Here is a 23,207-nt window from a genome sequence, read left to right as displayed (position 1 = left end):
GCCACGGCCCTGCAGAAGCCCAGAGACAGAGCTTCACTGAGGCAAGCAGGCAGAAGCTGAGCCGCAGCCCCCAGCTCTTGGGTGCCTCAAGGTGACAGGCCAAAGGCCAATTTCTAGCTGTCCCTGCCTGCAGGAAATGGCCGCGTCCTGCGGGATTCCAGCACTCAGCATCCTCAGCCAGCAACAGCAAGTGCTGGCTGCTCAGAAACTTGCAGCTCTGCCTTGCACTAAAGACAGCACCACCCACAACTGGCACTTACTCCCTTGGAAGCATCAGGCTCTGCTGTGACCACAGCTGCAGGCTCGTGGTCGTCTTGCTCCTTTTGCTCCTCTTTGGCTTCTTCTCCAGGAGCAGAGGGAGCCGGGGCAGAGACAGCTGCTGCTTCTGTCATCTGTGGCAAGAGAGAAACATGTGGGACAGGCCGTTACCTATCGTTTAGCACCTCCTTTCTCCTGGCATCTACAACCACCTCTTTGAAGGAGAAATCATCAGCATTCTTAGCAATGGCATTCTAAGACACTCCGGCCAGATTAAAATGGGCTAATTCAAGAGAACTCTGTTTGCCTAGGAATTTGATAGTCCTCCATGGCTGCTATCTGCAAGGCACAGTGCCTCTGCACAAGGGAGCTTTTAGCTCTTGAAAGCTGTGAAATGGAAAAGTAGGAAATAGCCAGCAAGGCCTTTGCTATTGCTGCGGCAGACATGGAAAACTACAAGTGGATCAGAATCCCATTCGGTGCAGGAAAAGGGCAGGAAAGCTTGTGCAGAAGCATCTTTGCTTGCTGGGAAGAGAGAAAATCAGCAGGGCTTCTCCTCCTAGCAAGCCAAGAAACCACAAATTGGAAGTGTCACCTGCTCAGGTGGCTAAAGCACATGGATGCAGAGCGGGGATGTTTGGCAGGGAAGCAGGCCTTGGGGTGAGCGCTGTCCTCTATGGATCTATGGAAGTGTGCCTGAAGGGCCCTGACGAGCCTCCCGTTGTCCAGGCTAAAGCTCCCTCAGCACCTCCTCCTTGGCCTTGCGCTCCACAGCCTTCCCCAGCTCCCGTGTCCTCCTCTGCACACGCTCCAGCCCCTCAAGGACTTTCTGCTTCACAGGGGCCCACAACTGGGCACAGCACTCCCAGCTGTGGCCGCAGCGCTGCCCAGCCCAGGGGGACGCTCACTGCCCTGCTCCTGCTGCCCCACTCTTGCTGACACAGGCCAGGACGCCCTTGGCCTTCTTGGCTCCCTGGCCACGCGCTGGCCCACCTTCAGCTGCTCTTGACCGGCACCCCTGGGTCCTTTGGGCCCACGCAGCTCCCCCACCACAAACTTGCCCCTTTGACGTCAAAGACAGCAGCCACAATTCCAAGATGTCCTTCCTCTTCTCAGCAACACAAGACAGCAGTCAAGGACTTGCAGCTTCACCCCCACGCGAGGCACTAATGCCATTTCCAAAGCTGCAGGCTTCATCCCAAAACGCACCCACAGCAACTTGCCCCTTCTGCTTTTTGCCTGACAAGAAGCCTTCCCTACAAGGCACTTGCTTCCTTTGGCCTCACCCCACAAGAATGGCCTGCCCCAGCTTCATGGACAATGCAATCATCTCCTTGCAGCTTATCAAAAGCCAAAAGAGACTGTACAAGTGAAGATCTGCTGCAGAAAACTGCAGAACACTTCCACAAGCCAAACACAACTTTGCACAAAGGGAAAACAACTAAAGAAAGCCCTGTGACCTCCAGCACGAGCACCTGTGCCCTTGGCCACGGCCCTGCAGAAGCCCAGAGACAGAGCTTCACTGAGCCAAGCAGGCAGAAGCTGAGCCGCAGCCCCCAGCTCTTGGGTGCCTGAAGGTGACAGGCCAAAGGCCAATTTCTAGCTGTCCCTGCCTGCAGGAAATGGCCGCGTCCTGCGGGATTCCAGCACTCAGCATCCTCAGCCAGCAACAGCAAGTGCTGGCTGCTCAGAAACTTGCAGCTCTGCCTTGCACTAAAGACAGCACCACCCACAACTGGCACTTACTCTCTTGGAACCATCAGGCTCTGCTGTGACCACAGCTGCAGGCTCGTGGTCGTCTTGCTCCTTTTGCTCCTCTTTGGCTTCTTCTCCAGGAGCAGAGGGAGCCAGGGCAGAGACTGCTGCTGCTTCTGTCATCTGTGGCAAGAGAGAAACATGAGGGACAGGCCGTTACCTATCGTTTAGCACCTCCTTTCTCCTGGCATCTACAACCACCTCTTTGAAGGAGAAATCATCAGCTTTCTTAGCAATGGCATTCTAAGTCACTCCGGCCAGATTAAAATGGGCTAATTCAAGAGAACTCTGTTTGCCTAGGAATTTGATAGTCCTCCCTGGCTGCTATCTGCAAGGCACAGTGCCTCTGCACAAGGGAGCTTTTAGCTCTTGAAAGCTGTGAAATGGAAAAGTAGGAAATAGCCAGCAAGGCCTTTGCTATTGCTGCGGCAGACATGGAAAACTAAAAGTGGATCAGAATCCCATTCGGTGCAGGAAAAGGGCAGGAAAGCTTGTGCAGAAGCATCTTTGCTTGCTGGGAAGAGAGAAAATCAGCAGGGCTTCTCCTCCTAGCAAGCCAAGAAACCACAAATTGGAAGTGTCACTTCCTCAGGTGGCTAAAGCACATGGATGCAGAGCGGGGAGGTTTGGCAGGGAAGCAGGCCTTGGGGTGAGCGCTGTCCTCTATGGATCTATGGAAGTGTGCCTGAAGGGCCCTGACGAGCCTCCCGTTGTCCAGGCTAAAGCTCCCTCAGCACCTCCTCCTTGGCCTTGCGCTCCACAGCCTTCCCCAGCTCCCGTGTCCTCCTCTGCACACGCTCCAGCCCCTCAAGGACTTTCTGCTTCACAGGGGCCCACAACTGGGCACAGCACTCCCAGCTGTGGCCGCAGCGCTGCCCAGCCCAGGGGGACGCTCACTGCCCTGCTCCTGCTGCCCCACTCTTGCTGACACAGGCCAGGACGCCCTTGGCCTTCTTGGCTCCCTGTCCACGCGCTGGCCCACCTTCAGCTGCTCTTGACCGGCACCCCTGGGTCCTTTGGGCCCACGCAGCTCCCCCACCACAAACTTGCCCCTTTGACGTCAAAGACAGCAGCCACAATTCCAAGATGTCCTTCCTCTTCTCAGCAACACAAGACAGCAGTCAAGGACTTGCAGCTTCACCCCCACGCGAGGCACTAATGCCATTTCCAAAGCTGCAGGCTTCATCCCAAAACGCACCCACAGCAACTTGCCCCTTCTGCTTTTTGCCTGGCAAGAAGCCTTCCTACAAGGCACTTGCTTCCTTTGGCCTCACCCCACAAGAATGGCCTGCCCCAGCTTCATGGACAATGCAATCATCTCCTTGCAGCTTATCAAAAGCCAAAAGAGACTGTACAAGTGAAGAACTGCTGCAGAAAACTGCAGAACACTTCCACAAGCCAAACACACCTTTGCACAAAGGGAAAACAACTAAAGAAAGCCCCGTGACCTCCAGCACGAGCACCTGTGCCCTTGGCCACGGCCCTGCAGAAGCCCAGAGACAGAGCTTCACTGAGCCAAGCAGGCAGAAGCTGAGCCGCAGCCCCCAGCTCTTGGGTGCCTCAAGGTGACAGGCCAAAGGCCAATTTCTAGCTGTCCCTGCCTGCAGGAAATGGCCGCGTCCTGCGGGATTCCAGCACTCAGCATCCTCAGCCAGCAACAGCAAGTGCTGGCTGCTCAGAAACTTGCAGCTCTGCCTTGCACTAAAGACAGCACCAGCCACAACTGGCACTTACTCTCTTGGAACCATCAGGCTCTGCTGTGACCACAGCTGCAGGCTCGTGGTCGTCTTGCTCCTTTTGCTCCTCTTTGGCTTCTTCTCCAGGAGCAGAGGGAGCCGGGGCGGAGACTGGTGCTGCTTCTGTCATCTGTGGCAAGAGAGAAACATGAGGGACAGGCCGTTACCTATCGTTTAGCACCTCCTTTCTCCTGGCATCTACAACCACCTCTTTGAAGGAGAAATCATCAGCATTCTTAGCAATGGCATTCTAAGTCACTCCGGCCAGATTAAAATGGGCTAATTCAAGAGAACTCTGTTTGCCTAGGAATTTGATAGTCCTCCATGGCTGCTATCTGCAAGGCACAGTGCCTCTGCACAAGGGAGCTTTTAGCTCTTGAAAGTGTGAAATGGAAAAGTAGGAAATAGCCAGCAAGGCCTTTGCTATTGCTGCGGCAGACATGGAAAACTAAAAGTGGATCAGAATCCCTTTCGGTGCAGGAAAAGGGCAGGAAAGCTTGTGCAGAAGCATCTTTGCTTGCTGGGAAGAGAGAAAATCAGCAGGGCTTCTCCTCCTAGCAAGCCAAGAAACCACAAATTGGAAGTGTCACTTCCTCAGGTGGCTAAAGCCCTTGCATGCAGAGCGGGGAGGTTTGGCAGGGAAGCAGGCCTTGGGGTGAGCGCTGTCCTCTATGGATCTATGGAAGTGTGCCTGAAGGGCCCTGACGAGCCTCCCGTTGTCCAGGCTAAAGCTCCCTCAGCACCTCCTCCTTGGCCTTGCACTCCACAGCCTTCCCCAGCTCCCGTGTCCTCCTCTGCACACGCTCCAGCCCCTCAAGGACTTTCTGCTTCACAGGGGCCCACAACTGGGCACAGCACTCCCAGGTGTGGCCGCAGCGCTGCCCAGCCCAGGGGGACGCTCCCTGCCCTGCTCCTGCTGCCCCACTCTTGCTGACACAGGCCAGGACGCCCTTGGCCTTCTTGGCTCCCTGGCCACGCGCTGGCCCACCTTCAGCTGCTCTTGACCGGCACCCCTGGGTCCTTTGGGCCCACGCAGCTCCCCCACCACAAACTTGCCCCTTTGACGTCAAAGACAGCAGCCACAATTCCAAGATGTCCTTCCTCTTCTCAGCAACACAAGACAGCAGTCAAGGACTTGCAGCTTCACCCCCACCCGAGCCACTAATGCCATTTCCAAAGCTGCAGGCTTCATCCCAAAACACAACCACAGAAACTCGCCCCTTCTGCTTTTTGCCTGGCAAGAAGCCTTCCCTACAAGGCACTTGCTTCCTTTGGCCTCACCCCACAAGAATGGCCTGCCCCAGCTTCATGGACAACGCAATCATCTCCTTGCAGCTTATCAAAAGCCAAAAGAGACTGTACAAGTGAAGAACTGCTCCAGAAAACTGCAGAACACTTCCACAGGCCAAACACACCTTTGCACAAAGGGAAAACAACTAAAGAAAGCCCCGTGACCTCCAGCACGAGCACCTGTGCCCTTGGCCACGGCCCTGCAGAAGCCCAGAGACAGAGCTTCACTGAGGCAAGCAGGCAGAAGCTGAGCCGCAGCCCCCAGCTCTTGGGTGCCTGAAGGTGACAGGCCAAAGGCCAATTTCTAGCTGTCCCTGCCTGCAGGAAATGGCCGCGTCCTGCGGGATTCCAGCACTCAGCATCCTCAGCCAGCAACAGCAAGTGCTGGCTGCTCAGAAACTTGCAGCTCTGCCTTGCACTAAAGACAGCACCACCCACAACTGGCACTTACTCCCTTGGAAGCATCAGGCTCTGCTGTGACCACAGCTGCAGGCTCGTGGTCGTCTTGCTCCTTTTGCTCCTCTTTGGCTTCTTCTCCAGGAGCAGAGGGAGCCGGGGCAGAGACAGCTGCTGCTTCTGTCATCTGTGGCAAGAGAGAAACATGAGGGACAGGCCGTTACCTATCGTTTAGCACCTCCTTTCTCCTGGCATCTACAACCACCTCTTTGAAGGAGAAATCATCAGCATTCTTAGCAATGGCATTCTAAGTCACTCCGGCCAGATTAAAATGGGCTAATTCAAGAGAACTCTGTTTGCCTAGGAATTTGATAGTCCTCCATGGCTGCTATCTGCAAGGCACAGTGCCTCTGCACAAGGGAGCTTTTAGCTCTTGAAAGCTGTGAAATGGAAAAGTAGGAAATAGCCAGCAAGGCCTTTGCTATTGCTGCGGCAGACATGGAAAACTAAAAGTGGATCAGAATCCCATTCGGTGCAGGAAAAGGGCAGGAAAGCTTGTGCAGAAGCATCTTTGCTTGCTGGGAAGAGAGAAAATCAGCAGGGCTTCTCCTCCTAGCAAGCCAAGAAACCACAAATTGGAAGTGTCACTTCCTCAGGTGGCTAAAGCACATGGATGCAGAGCGGGGAGGTTTGGCAGGGAAGCAGGCCTTGGGGTGAGCGCTGTCCTCTATGGATCTATGGAAGTGTGCCTGAAGGGCCCTGACGAGCCTCCCGTTGTCCAGGCTAAAGCTCCCTCAGCACCTCCTCCTTGGCCTTGCGCTCCACAGCCTTCCCCAGCTCCCGTGTCCTCCTCTGCACACGCTCCAGCCCCTCAAGGACTTTCTGCTTCACAAGGGCCCACAACTGGGCACAGCACTCCCAGCTGTGGCCGCAGCGCTGCCCAGCCCAGGGGGACGCTCACTGCCCTGCTCCTGCTGCCCCACTCTTGCTGACACAGGCCAGGACGCCCTTGGCCTTCTTGGCTCCCTGGCCACGTGCTGGCCCACCTTCAGCTGCTCTTGACCGGCACCCCTGGGTCCTTTGGGCCCACGCAGCTCCCCAACCACAAACTTGCCCCTTTGACTTCAAAGACAGCACCCACAATTCCAAGATGTCCTTCCTCTTCTCAGCAACACAAGACAGCAGTCAAGGACTTGCAGCTTCACCCCCACCCGAGCCACTAATGCCATTTCCAAAGCTGCAGGCTTCATCCCAAAACGCAACCACAGAAACTTGCCCCTTCTGCTTTTTGCCTGGCAAGAAGCCTTCCCTACAAGGCACTTGCTTCCTTTGGCCTCACCCCACAAGAATGGCCTGCCCCAACTTCATGGACAACGCAATCATCTCCTTGCCGCTTATCAAAAGCCAAAAGAGACTGTACAAGCGAAGAACTGCTGCAGAAAACTGCAGAACACTTCCACAAGCCAAACACACCTTTGCACAAAGGGAAAACAACTAAAGAAAGCCCCGTGACCTCCAGCACGAGCACCTGTGCCCTTGGCCACGGCCCTGCAGAAGCCCAGAGACAGAGCTTCACTGAGCCAAGCAGGCAGAAGCTGAGCCGCAGCCCCCAGCTCTTGGGTGCCTCAAGGTGACAGGCCAAAGGCCAATTTCTAGCTGTCCCTGCCTGCAGGAAATGGCCGCGTCCTGCGGGATTCCAGCACTCAGCATCCTCAGCCAGCAACAGCAAGTGCTGGCTGCTCAGAAACTTGCAGCTCTGCCTTGCACTAAAGACAGCACCACCCACAACTGGCACTTACTCTCTTGGAACCATCAGGCTCTGCTGTGACCACAGCTGCAGGCTCGTGGTCGTCTTGCTCCTTTTGCTCCTCTTTGGCTTCTTCTCCAGGAGCAGAGGGAGCCAGGGCAGAGACTGCTGCTGCTTCTGTCATCTGTGGCAAGAGAGAAACATGAGGGACAGGCCGTTACCTATCGTTTAGCACCTCCTTTCTCCTGGCATCTACAACCACCTCTTTGAAGGAGAAATCATCAGCATTCTTAGCAATGGCATTCTAAGTCACTCCGGCCAGATTAAAATGGGCTAATTCAAGAGAACTCTGTTTGCCTAGGAATTTGATAGTCCTCCATGGCTGCTATCTGCAAGGCACAGTGCCTCTGCACAAGGGAGCTTTTAGCTCTTGAAAGTGTGAAATGGAAAAGTAGGAAATAGCCAGCAAGGCCTTTGCTATTGCTGCGGCAGACATGGAAAACTAAAAGTGGATCAGAATCCCTTTCGGTGCAGGAAAAGGGCAGGAAAGCTTGTGCAGAAGCATCTTTGCTTGCTGGGAAGAGAGAAAATCAGCAGGGCTTCTCCTCCTAGCAAGCCAAGAAACCACAAATTGGAAGTGTCACTTCCTCAGGTGGCTAAAGCCCTTGCATGCAGAGCGGGGATGTTTGGCAGGGAAGCAGGCCTTGGGGTGAGCGCTGTCCTCTATGGATCTATGGAAGTGTGCCTGAAGGGCCCTGACGAGCCTCCCGTTGTCCAGGCTAAAGCTCCCTCAGCACCTCCTCCTTGGCCTTGCACTCCACAGCCTTCCCCAGCTCCCGTGTCCTCCTCTGCACACGCTCCAGCCCCTCAAGGACTTTCTGCTTCACAGGGGCCCACAACTGGGCACAGCACTCCCAGGTGTGGCCGCAGCGCTGCCCAGCCCAGGGGGACGCTCCCTGCCCTGCTCCTGCTGCCCCACTCTTGCTGACACAGGCCAGGACGCCCTTGGCCTTCTTGGCTCCCTGGCCACGCGCTGGCCCACCTTCAGCTGCTCTTGACCGGCACCCCTGGGTCCTTTGGGCCCACGCAGCTCCCCCACCACAAACTTGCCCCTTTGACGTCAAAGACAGCAGCCACAATTCCAAGATGTCCTTCCTCTTCTCAGCAACACAAGACAGCAGTCAAGGACTTGCAGCTTCACCCCCACCCGAGCCACTAATGCCATTTCCAAAGCTGCAGGCTTCATCCCAAAACACAACCACAGAAACTCGCCCCTTCTGCTTTTTGCCTGGCAAGAAGCCTTCCCTACAAGGCACTTGCTTCCTTTGGCCTCACCCCACAAGAATGGCCTGCCCCAGCTTCATGGACAACGCAATCATCTCCTTGCAGCTTATCAAAAGCCAAAAGAGACTGTACAAGTGAAGAACTGCTCTAGAAAACTGCAGAACACTTCCACAGGCCAAACACACCTTTGCACAAAGGGAAAACAACTAAAGAAAGCCCCGTGACCTCCAGCACGAGCACCTGTGCCCTTGGCCACGGCCCTGCAGAAGCCCAGAGACAGAGCTTCACTGAGGCAAACAGGCAGAAGCTGAGCCGCAGCCCCCAGCTCTTGGGTGCCTCAAGGTGACAGGCCAAAGGCCAATTTCTAGCTGTCCCTGCCTGCAGGAAATGGCCGCGTCCTGCGGGATTCCAGCACTCAGCATCCTCAGCCAGCAACAGCAAGTGCTGGCTGCTCAGAAACTTGCAGCTCTGCCTTGCACTAAAGACAGCACCACCCACAACTGGCACTTACTCCCTTGGAAGCATCAGGCTCTGCTGTGACCACAGCTGCAGGCTCGTGGTCGTCTTGCTCCTTTTGCTCCTCTTTGGCTTCTTCTCCAGGAGCAGAGGGAGCCGGGGCGGAGACTGCTGCTGCTTCTGTCATCTGTGGCAAGAGAGAAACATGAGGGACAGGCCGTTACCTATTGTTTAGCACCTCCTTTCTCCTGGCATCTACAACCACCTCTTTGAAGGAGAAATCATCAGCATTCTTAGCAATGGCATTCTAAGTCACTCCGGCCAGATTGAAATGGGCTAATTCAAGAGAACTCTGTTTGCCTAGGAATTTGATAGTCCTCCATGGCTGCTATCTGCAAGGCACAGTGCCTCTGCACAAGGGAGCTTTTAGCTCTTGAAAGCTGTGAAATGGAAAAGTAGGAAATAGCCAGCAAGGCCTTTGCTATTGCTGCGGCAGACATGGAAAAGTAAAAGTGGATCAGAATCCCATTCGGTGCAGGAAAAGGGCAGGAAAGCTTGTGCAGAAGCATCTTTGCTTGCTGGGAAGAGAGAAAATCAGCAGGGCTTCTCCTCCTAGCAAGCCAAGAAACCACAAATTGGAAGTGTCACTTCCTCAGGTGGCTAAAGCCCTTGCATGCAGAGCGGGGATGTTTGGCAGGGAAGCAGGCCTTGGGGTGAGCGCTGTCCTCTATGGATCTATGGAAGTGTGCCTGAAGGGCCCTGACAAGCCTCCCGTTGTCCAGGCTAAAGCTCCCTCAGCACCTCCTCCTTGGCCTTGCGCTCCACAGCCTTCCCCAGCTCCCGTGTCCTCCTCTGCACACGCTCCAGCCCCTCAAGGACTTTCTGCTTCACAGGGGCCCACAACTGGGCACAGCACTCCCAGGTGTGGCCGCAGCGCTGCCCAGCCCAGGGGGACGCTCACTGCCCTGCTCCTGCTGCCCCACTCTTGCTGACACAGGCCAGGACGCCCTTGGCCTTCTTGGCTCCCTGGCCACGCGCTGGCCCACCTTCAGCTGCTCTTGACCGGCACCCCTGGGTCCTTTGGGCCCACGCAGCTCCCCCACCACAAACTTGCCCCTTTGACGTCAAAGACAGCAGCCACAATTCCAAGATGTCCTTCCTCTTCTCAGCAACACAAGACAGCAGTCAAGGACTTGCAGCTTCACCCCCACGCGAGGCACTAATGCCATTTCCAAAGCTGCAGGCTTCATCCCAAAACGCACCCACAGCAACTTGCCCCTTGTGCTTTTTGCCAGGCAAGAAGCCTTCCCTACAAGGCACTTGCTTCCTTTGGCCTCACCCCACAAGAATGGCCTGCCCCAGCTTCATGGACAACGCAATCATCTCCTTGCCGCTTATCAAAAGCCAAAAGAGACTGTACAAGTGAAGATCTGCTGCAGAAAACTGCAGAACACTTCCACAAGCCAAACACACCTTTGCAGAAAGGGAAAACAACTAAAGAAAGCCCTGTGACCTCCAGCACGAGCACCTGTGCCCTTGGCCACGGCCCTGCAGAAGCCCAGAGACAGAGCTTCACTGAGGCAAGCAGGCAGAAGCTGAGCCGCAGCCCCCAGCTCTTGGGTGCCTCAAGGTGACAGGCCAAAGGCCAATTTCTAGCTGTCCCTGCCTGCAGGAAATGGCCGCGTCCTGCGGGATTCCAGCACTCAGCATCCTCAGCCAGCAACAGCAAGTGCTGGCTGCTCAGAAACTTGCAGCTCTGCCTTGCACTAAAGACAGCACCACCCACAACTGGCACTTACTCTCTTGGAACCATCAGGCTCTGCTGTGACCACAGCTGCAGGCTCGTGGTCGTCTTGCTCCTTTTGCTCCTCTTTGGCTTCTTCTCCAGGAGCAGAGGGAGCCAGGGCAGAGACTGCTGCTGCTTCTGTCATCTGTGGCAAGAGAGAAACATGAGGGACAGGCCGTTACCTATCGTTTAGCACCTCCTTTCTCCTGGCATCTACAACCACCTCTTTGAAGGAGAAATCATCAGCATTCTTAGCAATGGCATTCTAAGTCACTCCGGCCAGATTAAAATGGGCTAATTCAAGAGAACTCTGTTTGCCTAGGAATTTGATAGTCCTCCATGGCTGCTATCTGCAAGGCACAGTGCCTCTGCACAAGGGAGCTTTTAGCTCTTGAAAGCTGTGAAATGGAAAAGTAGGAAATAGCCAGCAAGGCCTTTGCTATTGCTGCGGCAGACATGGAAAACTAAAAGTGGATCAGAATCCCATTCGGTGCAGGAAAAGGGCAGGAAAGCTTGTGCAGAAGCATCTTTGCTTGCTGGGAAGAGAGAAAATCAGCAGGGCTTCTCCTCCTAGCAAGCCAAGAAACCACAAATTGGAAGTGTCACTTCCTCAGGTGGCTAAAGCACATGGATGCAGAGCGGGGAGGTTTGGCAGGGAAGCAGGCCTTGGGGTGAGCGCTGTCCTCTATGGATCTATGGAAGTGTGCCTGAAGGGCCCTGACGAGCCTCCCGTTGTCCAGGCTAAAGCTCCCTCAGCACCTCCTCCTTGGCCTTGCGCTCCACAGCCTTCCCCAGCTCCCGTGTCCTCCTCTGCACACGCTCCAGCCCCTCAAGGACTTTCTGCTTCACAAGGGCCCACAACTGGGCACAGCACTCCCAGCTGTGGCCGCAGCGCTGCCCAGCCCAGGGGGACGCTCACTGCCCTGCTCCTGCTGCCCCACTCTTGCTGACACAGGCCAGGACGCCCTTGGCCTTCTTGGCTCCCTGGCCACGTGCTGGCCCACCTTCAGCTGCTCTTGACCGGCACCCCTGGGTCCTTTGGGCCCACGCAGCTCCCCAACCACAAACTTGCCCCTTTGACTTCAAAGACAGCACCCACAATTCCAAGATGTCCTTCCTCTTCTCAGCAACACAAGACAGCAGTCAAGGACTTGCAGCTTCACCCCCACCCGAGCCACTAATGCCATTTCCAAAGCTGCAGGCTTCATCCCAAAACGCAACCACAGAAACTTGCCCCTTCTGCTTTTTGCCTGGCAAGAAGCCTTCCCTACAAGGCACTTGCTTCCTTTGGCCTCACCCCACAAGAATGGCCTGCCCCAACTTCATGGACAACGCAATCATCTCCTTGCCGCTTATCAAAAGCCAAAAGAGACTGTACAAGCGAAGAACTGCTGCAGAAAACTGCAGAACACTTCCACAAGCCAAACACACCTTTGCACAAAGGGAAAACAACTAAAGAAAGCCCCGTGACCTCCAGCACGAGCACCTGTGCCCTTGGCCACGGCCCTGCAGAAGCCCAGAGACAGAGCTTCACTGAGCCAAGCAGGCAGAAGCTGAGCCGCAGCCCCCAGCTCTTGGGTGCCTCAAGGTGACAGGCCAAAGGCCAATTTCTAGCTGTCCCTGCCTGCAGGAAATGGCCGCGTCCTGCGGGATTCCAGCACTCAGCATCCTCAGCCAGCAACAGCAAGTGCTGGCTGCTCAGAAACTTGCAGCTCTGCCTTGCACTAAAGACAGCACCACCCACAACTGGCACTTACTCTCTTGGAACCATCAGGCTCTGCTGTGACCACAGCTGCAGGCTCGTGGTCGTCTTGCTCCTTTTGCTCCTCTTTGGCTTCTTCTCCAGGAGCAGAGGGAGCCAGGGCAGAGACTGCTGCTGCTTCTGTCATCTGTGGCAAGAGAGAAACATGAGGGACAGGCCGTTACCTATCGTTTAGCACCTCCTTTCTCCTGGCATCTACAACCACCTCTTTGAAGGAGAAATCATCAGCTTTCTTAGCAATGGCATTCTAAGTCACTCCGGCCAGATTAAAATGGGCTAATTCAAGAGAACTCTGTTTGCCTAGGAATTTGATAGTCCTCCCTGGCTGCTATCTGCAAGGCACAGTGCCTCTGCACAAGGGAGCTTTTAGCTCTTGAAAGCTGTGAAATGGAAAAGTAGGAAATAGCCAGCAAGGCCTTTGCTATTGCTGCGGCAGACATGGAAAACTAAAAGTGGATCAGAATCCCATTCGGTGCAGGAAAAGGGCAGGAAAGCTTGTGCAGAAGCATCTTTGCTTGCTGGGAAGAGAGAAAATCAGCAGGGCTTCTCCTCCTAGCAAGCCAAGAAACCACAAATTGGAAGTGTCACTTCCTCAGGTGGCTAAAGCACATGGATGCAGAGCGGGGATGTTTGGCAGGGAAGCAGGCCTTGGGGTGAGCGCTGTCCTCTATGGATCTATGGAAGTGTGCCTGAAGGGCCCTGACGAGCCTCCCGTTGTCCAGGCTAAAGCTCCCTCAGCACCTCCTCCTTGGCCTTGCGCTCCACAGCCTTCCCCAGCTCCCGTGTCCTCCTCTGCACACGCTCCAGCCCCTCAAGGACTTTCTGCTTCACAAGGGCCCACAACTGGGCACAGCACTCCCAGGTGTGGCCGCAGCGCTGCCCAGCCCAGGGGGACGCTCACTGCCCTGCTCCTGCTGCCCCACTCTTGCTGACACAGGCCAGGACGCCCTTGGCCTTCTTGGCTCCCTGGCCACGCGCTGGCCCACCTTCAGCTGCTCTTGACCGGCACCCCTGGGTCCTTTGGGCCCACGCAGCTCCCCCACCACAAACTTGCCCCTTTGACGTCAAAGACAGCAGCCACAATTCCAAGATGTCCTTCCTCTTCTCAGCAACACAAGACAGCAGTCAAGGACTTGCAGCTTCACCCCCACGCGAGGCACTAATGCCATTTCCAAAGCTGCAGGCTTCATCCCAAAACGCACCCACAGCAACTTGCCCCTTCTGCTTTTTGCCTGGCAAGAAGCCTTCCTACAAGGCACTTGCTTTATTTGGCCTCACCCCAAAAGAATGGCCTGCCCCAGCTTCATGGACAATGCAATCATCTCCTTGCAGCTTATCAAAAGCCAAAAGAGACTGTACAAGTGAAGAACTGCTGCAGAAAACTGCAGAACACTTCCACAAGCCAAACACACCTTTGCACAAAGGGAAAACAACTAAAGAAAGCCCCGTGACCTCCAGCACGAGCACCTGTGCCCTTGGCCACGGCCCTGCAGAAGCCCAGAGACAGAGCTTCACTGAGCCAAGCAGGCAGAAGCTGAGCCGCAGCCCCCAGCTCTTGGGTGCCTCAAGGTGACAGGCCAAAGGCCAATTTCTAGCTGTCCCTGCCTGCAGGAAATGGCCGCGTCCTGCGGGATTCCAGCACTCAGCATCCTCAGCCAGCAACAGCAAGTGCTGGCTGCTCAGAAACTTGCAGCTCTGCCTTGCACTAAAGACAGCACCACCCACAACTGGCACTTACTCCCTTGGAAGCATCAGGCTCTGCTGTGACCACAGCTGCAGGCTCGTGGTCGTCTTGCTCCTTTTGCTCCTCTTTGGCTTCTTCTCCAGGAGCAGAGGGAGCCGGGGCGGAGACTGCTGCTGCTTCTGTCATCTGTGGCAAGAGAGAAACATGAGGGACAGGCCGTTACCTATCGTTTAGCACCTCCTTTCTCCTGGCATCTACAACCACCTCTTTGAAGGAGAAATCATCAGCATTCTTAGCAATGGCATTCTAAGTCACTCCGGCCAGATTAAAATGGGCTAATTCAAGAGAACTCTGTTTGCCTAGGAATTTGATAGTCCTCCATGGCTGCTATCTGCAAGGCACAGTGCCTCTGCACAAGGGAGCTTTTAGCTCTTGAAAGCTGTGAAATGGAAAAGTAGGAAATAGCCAGCAAGGCCTTTGCTATTGCTGCGGCAGACATGGAAAACTAAAAGTGGATCAGAATCCCATTCGGTGCAGGAAAAGGGCAGGAAAGCTTGTGCAGAAGCATCTTTGCTTGCTGGGAAGAGAGAAAATCAGCAGGGCTTCTCCTCCTAGCAAGCCAAGAAACCACAAATTGGAAGTGTCACTTCCTCAGGTGGCTAAAGCACATGGATGCAGAGCGGGGAGGTTTGGCAGGGAAGCAGGCCTTGGGGTGAGCGCTGTCCTCTATGGATCTATGGAAGTGTGCCTGAAGGGCCCTGACGAGCCTCCCGTTGTCCAGGCTAAAGCTCCCTCAGCACCTCCTCCTTGGCCTTGCGCTCCACAGCCTTCCCCAGCTCCCGTGTCCTCCTCTGCACACGCTCCAGCCCCTCAAGGACTTTCTGCTTCACAAGGGCCCACAACTGGGCACAGCACTCCCAGCTGTGGCCGCAGCGCTGCCCAGCCCAGGGGGACGCTCACTGCCCTGCTCCTGCTGCCCCACTCTTGCTGACACAGGCCAGGACGCCCTTGGCCTTCTTGGCTCCCTGGCCACGTGCTGGCCCACCTTCAGCTGCTCTTGACCGGCACCCCTGGGTCCTTTGGGCCCACGCAGCTCCCCAACCACAAACTTGCCCCTTTGACTTCAAAGACAGCACCCACAATTCCAAGATGTCCTTCCTCTTCTCAGCAACACAAGACAGCAGTCAAGGACTTGCAGCTTCACCCCCACCCGAGCCACTAATGCCATTTCCAAAGCTGCAGGCTTCATCCCAAAACGCAACCACAGAAACTTGCCCCTTCTGCTTTTTGCCTGGCAAGAAGCCTTCCCTACAAGGCACTTGCTTCCTTTGGCCTCACCCCACAAGAATGGCCTGCCCCAACTTCATGGACAACGCAATCATCTCCTTGCCGCTTATCAAAAGCCAAAAGAGACTGTACAAGCGAAGAACTGCTGCAGAAAACTGCAGAACACTTCCACAAGCCAAACACACCTTTGCACAAAGGGAAAACAACTAAAGAAAGCCCCGTGACCTCCAGCACGAGCACCTGTGCCCTTGGCCACGGCCCTGCAGAAGCCCAGAGACAGAGCTTCACTGAGCCAAGCAGGCAGAAGCTGAGCCGCAGCCCCCAGCTCTTGGGTGCCTCAAGGTGACAGGCCAAAGGCCAATTTCTAGCTGTCCCTGCCTGCAGGAAATGGCCGCGTCCTGCGGGATTCCAGCACTCAGCATCCTCAGCCAGCAACAGCAAGTGCTGGCTGCTCAGAAACTTGCAGCTCTGCCTTGCACTAAAGACAGCACCACCCACAACTGGCACTTACTCTCTTGGAACCATCAGGCTCTGCTGTGACCACAGCTGCAGGCTCGTGGTCGTCTTGCTCCTTTTGCTCCTCTTTGGCTTCTTCTCCAGGAGCAGAGGGAGCCAGGGCAGAGACTGCTGCTGCTTCTGTCATCTGTGGCAAGAGAGAAACATGAGGGACAGGCCGTTACCTATCGTTTAGCACCTCCTTTCTCCTGGCATCTACAACCACCTCTTTGAAGGAGAAATCATCAGCATTCTTAGCAATGGCATTCTAAGTCACTCCGGCCAGATTAAAATGGGCTAATTCAAGAGAACTCTGTTTGCCTAGGAATTTGATAGTCCTCCATGGCTGCTATCTGCAAGGCACAGTGCCTCTGCACAAGGGAGCTTTTAGCTCTTGAAAGTGTGAAATGGAAAAGTAGGAAATAGCCAGCAAGGCCTTTGCTATTGCTGCGGCAGACATGGAAAACTAAAAGTGGATCAGAATCCCTTTCGGTGCAGGAAAAGGGCAGGAAAGCTTGTGCAGAAGCATCTTTGCTTGCTGGGAAGAGAGAAAATCAGCAGGGCTTCTCCTCCTAGCAAGCCAAGAAACCACAAATTGGAAGTGTCACTTCCTCAGGTGGCTAAAGCCCTTGCATGCAGAGCGGGGATGTTTGGCAGGGAAGCAGGCCTTGGGGTGAGCGCTGTCCTCTATGGATCTATGGAAGTGTGCCTGAAGGGCCCTGACGAGCCTCCCGTTGTCCAGGCTAAAGCTCCCTCAGCACCTCCTCCTTGGCCTTGCACTCCACAGCCTTCCCCAGCTCCCGTGTCCTCCTCTGCACACGCTCCAGCCCCTCAAGGACTTTCTGCTTCACAGGGGCCCACAACTGGGCACAGCACTCCCAGGTGTGGCCGCAGCGCTGCCCAGCCCAGGGGGACGCTCCCTGCCCTGCTCCTGCTGCCCCACTCTTGCTGACACAGGCCAGGACGCCCTTGGCCTTCTTGGCTCCCTGGCCACGCGCTGGCCCACCTTCAGCTGCTCTTGACCGGCACCCCTGGGTCCTTTGGGCCCACGCAGCTCCCCCACCACAAACTTGCCCCTTTGACGTCAAAGACAGCAGCCACAATTCCAAGATGTCCTTCCTCTTCTCAGCAACACAAGACAGCAGTCAAGGACTTGCAGCTTCACCCCCACCCGAGCCACTAATGCCATTTCCAAAGCTGCAGGCTTCATCCCAAAACACAACCACAGAAACTCGCCCCTTCTGCTTTTTGCCTGGCAAGAAGCCTTCCCTACAAGGCACTTGCTTCCTTTGGCCTCACCCCACAAGAATGGCCTGCCCCAGCTTCATGGACAACGCAATCATCTCCTTGCAGCTTATCAAAAGCCAAAAGAGACTGTACAAGTGAAGAACTGCTCTAGAAAACTGCAGAACACTTCCACAGGCCAAACACACCTTTGCACAAAGGGAAAACAACTAAAGAAAGCCCCGTGACCTCCAGCACGAGCACCTGTGCCCTTGGCCACGGCCCTGCAGAAGCCCAGAGACAGAGCTTCACTGAGGCAAACAGGCAGAAGCTGAGCCGCAGCCCCCAGCTCTTGGGTGCCTCAAGGTGACAGGCCAAAGGCCAATTTCTAGCTGTCCCTGCCTGCAGGAAATGGCCGCGTCCTGCGGGATTCCAGCACTCAGCATCCTCAGCCAGCAACAGCAAGTGCTGGCTGCTCAGAAACTTGCAGCTCTGCCTTGCACTAAAGACAGCACCACCCACAACTGGCACTTACTCCCTTGGAAGCATCAGGCTCTGCTGTGACCACAGCTGCAGGCTCGTGGTCGTCTTGCTCCTTTTGCTCCTCTTTGGCTTCTTCTCCAGGAGCAGAGGGAGCCGGGGCGGAGACTGCTGCTGCTTCTGTCATCTGTGGCAAGAGAGAAACATGAGGGACAGGCCGTTACCTATTGTTTAGCACCTCCTTTCTCCTGGCATCTACAACCACCTCTTTGAAGGAGAAATCATCAGCATTCTTAGCAATGGCATTCTAAGTCACTCCGGCCAGATTGAAATGGGCTAATTCAAGAGAACTCTGTTTGCCTAGGAATTTGATAGTCCTCCATGGCTGCTATCTGCAAGGCACAGTGCCTCTGCACAAGGGAGCTTTTAGCTCTTGAAAGCTGTGAAATGGAAAAGTAGGAAATAGCCAGCAAGGCCTTTGCTATTGCTGCGGCAGACATGGAAAAGTAAAAGTGGATCAGAATCCCATTCGGTGCAGGAAAAGGGCAGGAAAGCTTGTGCAGAAGCATCTTTGCTTGCTGGGAAGAGAGAAAATCAGCAGGGCTTCTCCTCCTAGCAAGCCAAGAAACCACAAATTGGAAGTGTCACTTCCTCAGGTGGCTAAAGCCCTTGCATGCAGAGCGGGGATGTTTGGCAGGGAAGCAGGCCTTGGGGTGAGCGCTGTCCTCTATGGATCTATGGAAGTGTGCCTGAAGGGCCCTGACAAGCCTCCCGTTGTCCAGGCTAAAGCTCCCTCAGCACCTCCTCCTTGGCCTTGCGCTCCACAGCCTTCCCCAGCTCCCGTGTCCTCCTCTGCACACGCTCCAGCCCCTCAAGGACTTTCTGCTTCACAGGGGCCCACAACTGGGCACAGCACTCCCAGGTGTGGCCGCAGCGCTGCCCAGCCCAGGGGGACGCTCACTGCCCTGCTCCTGCTGCCCCACTCTTGCTGACACAGGCCAGGACGCCCTTGGCCTTCTTGGCTCCCTGGCCACGCGCTGGCCCACCTTCAGCTGCTCTTGACCGGCACCCCTGGGTCCTTTGGGCCCACGCAGCTCCCCCACCACAAACTTGCCCCTTTGACGTCAAAGACAGCAGCCACAATTCCAAGATGTCCTTCCTCTTCTCAGCAACACAAGACAGCAGTCAAGGACTTGCAGCTTCACCCCCACGCGAGGCACTAATGCCATTTCCAAAGCTGCAGGCTTCATCCCAAAACGCACCCACAGCAACTTGCCCCTTGTGCTTTTTGCCAGGCAAGAAGCCTTCCCTACAAGGCACTTGCTTCCTTTGGCCTCACCCCACAAGAATGGCCTGCCCCAGCTTCATGGACAACGCAATCATCTCCTTGCCGCTTATCAAAAGCCAAAAGAGACTGTACAAGTGAAGATCTGCTGCAGAAAACTGCAGAACACTTCCACAAGCCAAACACACCTTTGCAGAAAGGGAAAACAACTAAAGAAAGCCCTGTGACCTCCAGCACGAGCACCTGTGCCCTTGGCCACGGCCCTGCAGAAGCCCAGAGACAGAGCTTCACTGAGGCAAGCAGGCAGAAGCTGAGCCGCAGCCCCCAGCTCTTGGGTGCCTCAAGGTGACAGGCCAAAGGCCAATTTCTAGCTGTCCCTGCCTGCAGGAAATGGCCGCGTCCTGCGGGATTCCAGCACTCAGCATCCTCAGCCAGCAACAGCAAGTGCTGGCTGCTCAGAAACTTGCAGCTCTGCCTTGCACTAAAGACAGCACCACCCACAACTGGCACTTACTCTCTTGGAACCATCAGGCTCTGCTGTGACCACAGCTGCAGGCTCGTGGTCGTCTTGCTCCTTTTGCTCCTCTTTGGCTTCTTCTCCAGGAGCAGAGGGAGCCAGGGCAGAGACTGCTGCTGCTTCTGTCATCTGTGGCAAGAGAGAAACATGAGGGACAGGCCGTTACCTATCGTTTAGCACCTCCTTTCTCCTGGCATCTACAACCACCTCTTTGAAGGAGAAATCATCAGCATTCTTAGCAATGGCATTCTAAGTCACTCCGGCCAGATTAAAATGGGCTAATTCAAGAGAACTCTGTTTGCCTAGGAATTTGATAGTCCTCCATGGCTGCTATCTGCAAGGCACAGTGCCTCTGCACAAGGGAGCTTTTAGCTCTTGAAAGCTGTGAAATGGAAAAGTAGGAAATAGCCAGCAAGGCCTTTGCTATTGCTGCGGCAGACATGGAAAACTAAAAGTGGATCAGAATCCCATTCGGTGCAGGAAAAGGGCAGGAAAGCTTGTGCAGAAGCATCTTTGCTTGCTGGGAAGAGAGAAAATCAGCAGGGCTTCTCCTCCTAGCAAGCCAAGAAACCACAAATTGGAAGTGTCACTTCCTCAGGTGGCTAAAGCACATGGATGCAGAGCGGGGAGGTTTGGCAGGGAAGCAGGCCTTGGGGTGAGCGCTGTCCTCTATGGATCTATGGAAGTGTGCCTGAAGGGCCCTGACGAGCCTCCCGTTGTCCAGGCTAAAGCTCCCTCAGCACCTCCTCCTTGGCCTTGCGCTCCACAGCCTTCCCCAGCTCCCGTGTCCTCCTCTGCACACGCTCCAGCCCCTCAAGGACTTTCTGCTTCACAGGGGCCCACAACTGGGCACAGCACTCCCAGCTGTGGCCGCAGCGCTGCCCAGCCCAGGGGGACGCTCACTGCCCTGCTCCTGCTGCCCCACTCTTGCTGACACAGGCCAGGACGCCCTTGGCCTTCTTGGCTCCCTGGCCACGTGCTGGCCCACCTTCAGCTGCTCTTGACCGGCACCCCTGGGTCCTTTGGGCCCACGCAGCTCCCCAACCACAAACTTGCCCCTTTGACTTCAAAGACAGCACCCACAATTCCAAGATGTCCTTCCTCTTCTCAGCAACACAAGACAGCAGTCAAGGACTTGCAGCTTCACCCCCACCCGAGCCACTAATGCCATTTCCAAAGCTGCAGGCTTCATCCCAAAACGCAACCACAGAAACTTGCCCCTTCTGCTTTTTGCCTGGCAAGAAGCCTTCCCTACAAGGCACTTGCTTCCTTTGGCCTCACCCCACAAGAATGGCCTGCCCCAACTTCATGGACAACGCAATCATCTCCTTGCCGCTTATCAAAAGCCAAAAGAGACTGTACAAGCGAAGAACTGCTGCAGAAAACTGCAGAACACTTCCACAAGCCAAACACACCTTTGCACAAAGGGAAAACAACTAAAGAAAGCCCCGTGACCTCCAGCACGAGCACCTGTGCCCTTGGCCACGGCCCTGCAGAAGCCCAGAGACAGAGCTTCACTGAGCCAAGCAGGCAGAAGCTGAGCCGCAGCCCCCAGCTCTTGGGTGCCTCAAGGTGACAGGCCAAAGGCCAATTTCTAGCTGTCCCTGCCTGCAGGAAATGGCCGCGTCCTGCGGGATTCCAGCACTCAGCATCCTCAGCCAGCAACAGCAAGTGCTGGCTGCTCAGAAACTTGCAGCTCTGCCTTGCACTAAAGACAGCACCACCCACAACTGGCACTTACTCTCTTGGAACCATCAGGCTCTGCTGTGACCACAGCTGCAGGCTCGTGGTCGTCTTGCTCCTTTTGCTCCTCTTTGGCTTCTTCTCCAGGAGCAGAGGGAGCCAGGGCAGAGACTGCTGCTGCTTCTGTCATCTGTGGCAAGAGAGAAACATGAGGGACAGGCCGTTACCTATCGTTTAGCACCTCCTTTCTCCTGGCATCTACAACCACCTCTTTGAAGGAGAAATCATCAGCTTTCTTAGCAATGGCATTCTAAGTCACTCCGGCCAGATTAAAATGGGCTAATTCAAGAGAACTCTGTTTGCCTAGGAATTTGATAGTCCTCCCTGGCTGCTATCTGCAAGGCACAGTGCCTCTGCACAAGGGAGCTTTTAGCTCTTGAAAGCTGTGAAATGGAAAAGTAGGAAATAGCCAGCAAGGCCTTTGCTATTGCTGCGGCAGACATGGAAAACTAAAAGTGGATCAGAATCCCATTCGGTGCAGGAAAAGGGCAGGAAAGCTTGTGCAGAAGCATCTTTGCTTGCTGGGAAGAGAGAAAATCAGCAGGGCTTCTCCTCCTAGCAAGCCAAGAAACCACAAATTGGAAGTGTCACTTCCTCAGGTGGCTAAAGCACATGGATGCAGAGCGGGGATGTTTGGCAGGGAAGCAGGCCTTGGGGTGAGCGCTGTCCTCTATGGATCTATGGAAGTGTGCCTGAAGGGCCCTGACGAGCCTCCCGTTGTCCAGGCTAAAGCTCCCTCAGCACCTCCTCCTTGGCCTTGCGCTCCACAGCCTTCCCCAGCTCCCGTGTCCTCCTCTGCACACGCTCCAGCCCCTCAAGGACTTTCTGCTTCACAAGGGCCCACAACTGGGCACAGCACTCCCAGGTGTGGCCGCAGCGCTGCCCAGCCCAGGGGGACGCTCACTGCCCTGCTCCTGCTGCCCCACTCTTGCTGACACAGGCCAGGACGCCCTTGGCCTTCTTGGCTCCCTGGCCACGCGCTGGCCCACCTTCAGCTGCTCTTGACCGGCACCCCTGGGTCCTTTGGGCCCACGCAGCTCCCCCACCACAAACTTGCCCCTTTGACGTCAAAGACAGCAGCCACAATTCCAAGATGTCCTTCCTCTTCTCAGCAACACAAGACAGCAGTCAAGGACTTGCAGCTTCACCCCCACGCGAGGCACTAATGCCATTTCCAAAGCTGCAGGCTTCATCCCAAAACGCACCCACAGCAACTTGCCCCTTCTGCTTTTTGCCTGGCAAGAAGCCTTCCTACAAGGCACTTGCTTTATTTGGCCTCACCCCAAAAGAATGGCCTGCCCCAGCTTCATGGACAATGCAATCATCTCCTTGCAGCTTATCAAAAGCCAAAAGAGACTGTACAAGTGAAGAACTGCTGCAGAAAACTGCAGAACACTTCCACAAGCCAAACACACCTTTGCACAAAGGGAAAACAACTAAAGAAAGCCCCGTGACCTCCAGCACGAGCACCTGTGCCCTTGGCCACGGCCCTGCAGAAGCCCAGAGACAGAGCTTCACTGAGCCAAGCAGGCAGAAGCTGAGCCGCAGCCCCCAGCTCTTGGGTGCCTCAAGGTGACAGGCCAAAGGCCAATTTCTAGCTGTCCCTGCCTGCAGGAAATGGCCGCGTCCTGCGGGATTCCAGCACTCAGCATCCTCAGCCAGCAACAGCAAGTGCTGGCTGCTCAGAAACTTGCAGCTCTGCCTTGCACTAAAGACAGCACCACCCACAACTGGCACTTACTCCCTTGGAAGCATCAGGCTCTGCTGTGACCACAGCTGCAGGCTCGTGGTCGTCTTGCTCCTTTTGCTCCTCTTTGGCTTCTTCTCCAGGAGCAGAGGGAGCCGGGGCGGAGACTGCTGCTGCTTCTGTCATCTGTGGCAAGAGAGAAACATGAGGGACAGGCCGTTACCTATCGTTTAGCACCTCCTTTCTCCTGGCATCTACAACCACCTCTTTGAAGGAGAAATCATCAGCATTCTTAGCAATGGCATTCTAAGTCACTCCGGCCAGATTAAAATGGG

The sequence above is a fragment of the Vidua macroura genome, chromosome Z (assembly GCF_024509145.1).
Source record: "Vidua macroura isolate BioBank_ID:100142 chromosome Z, ASM2450914v1, whole genome shotgun sequence".
NCBI classification, from domain to species: domain Eukaryota; kingdom Metazoa; phylum Chordata; class Aves; order Passeriformes; family Viduidae; genus Vidua; species Vidua macroura.
This window is presented reverse-complemented; position numbering follows the sequence as displayed.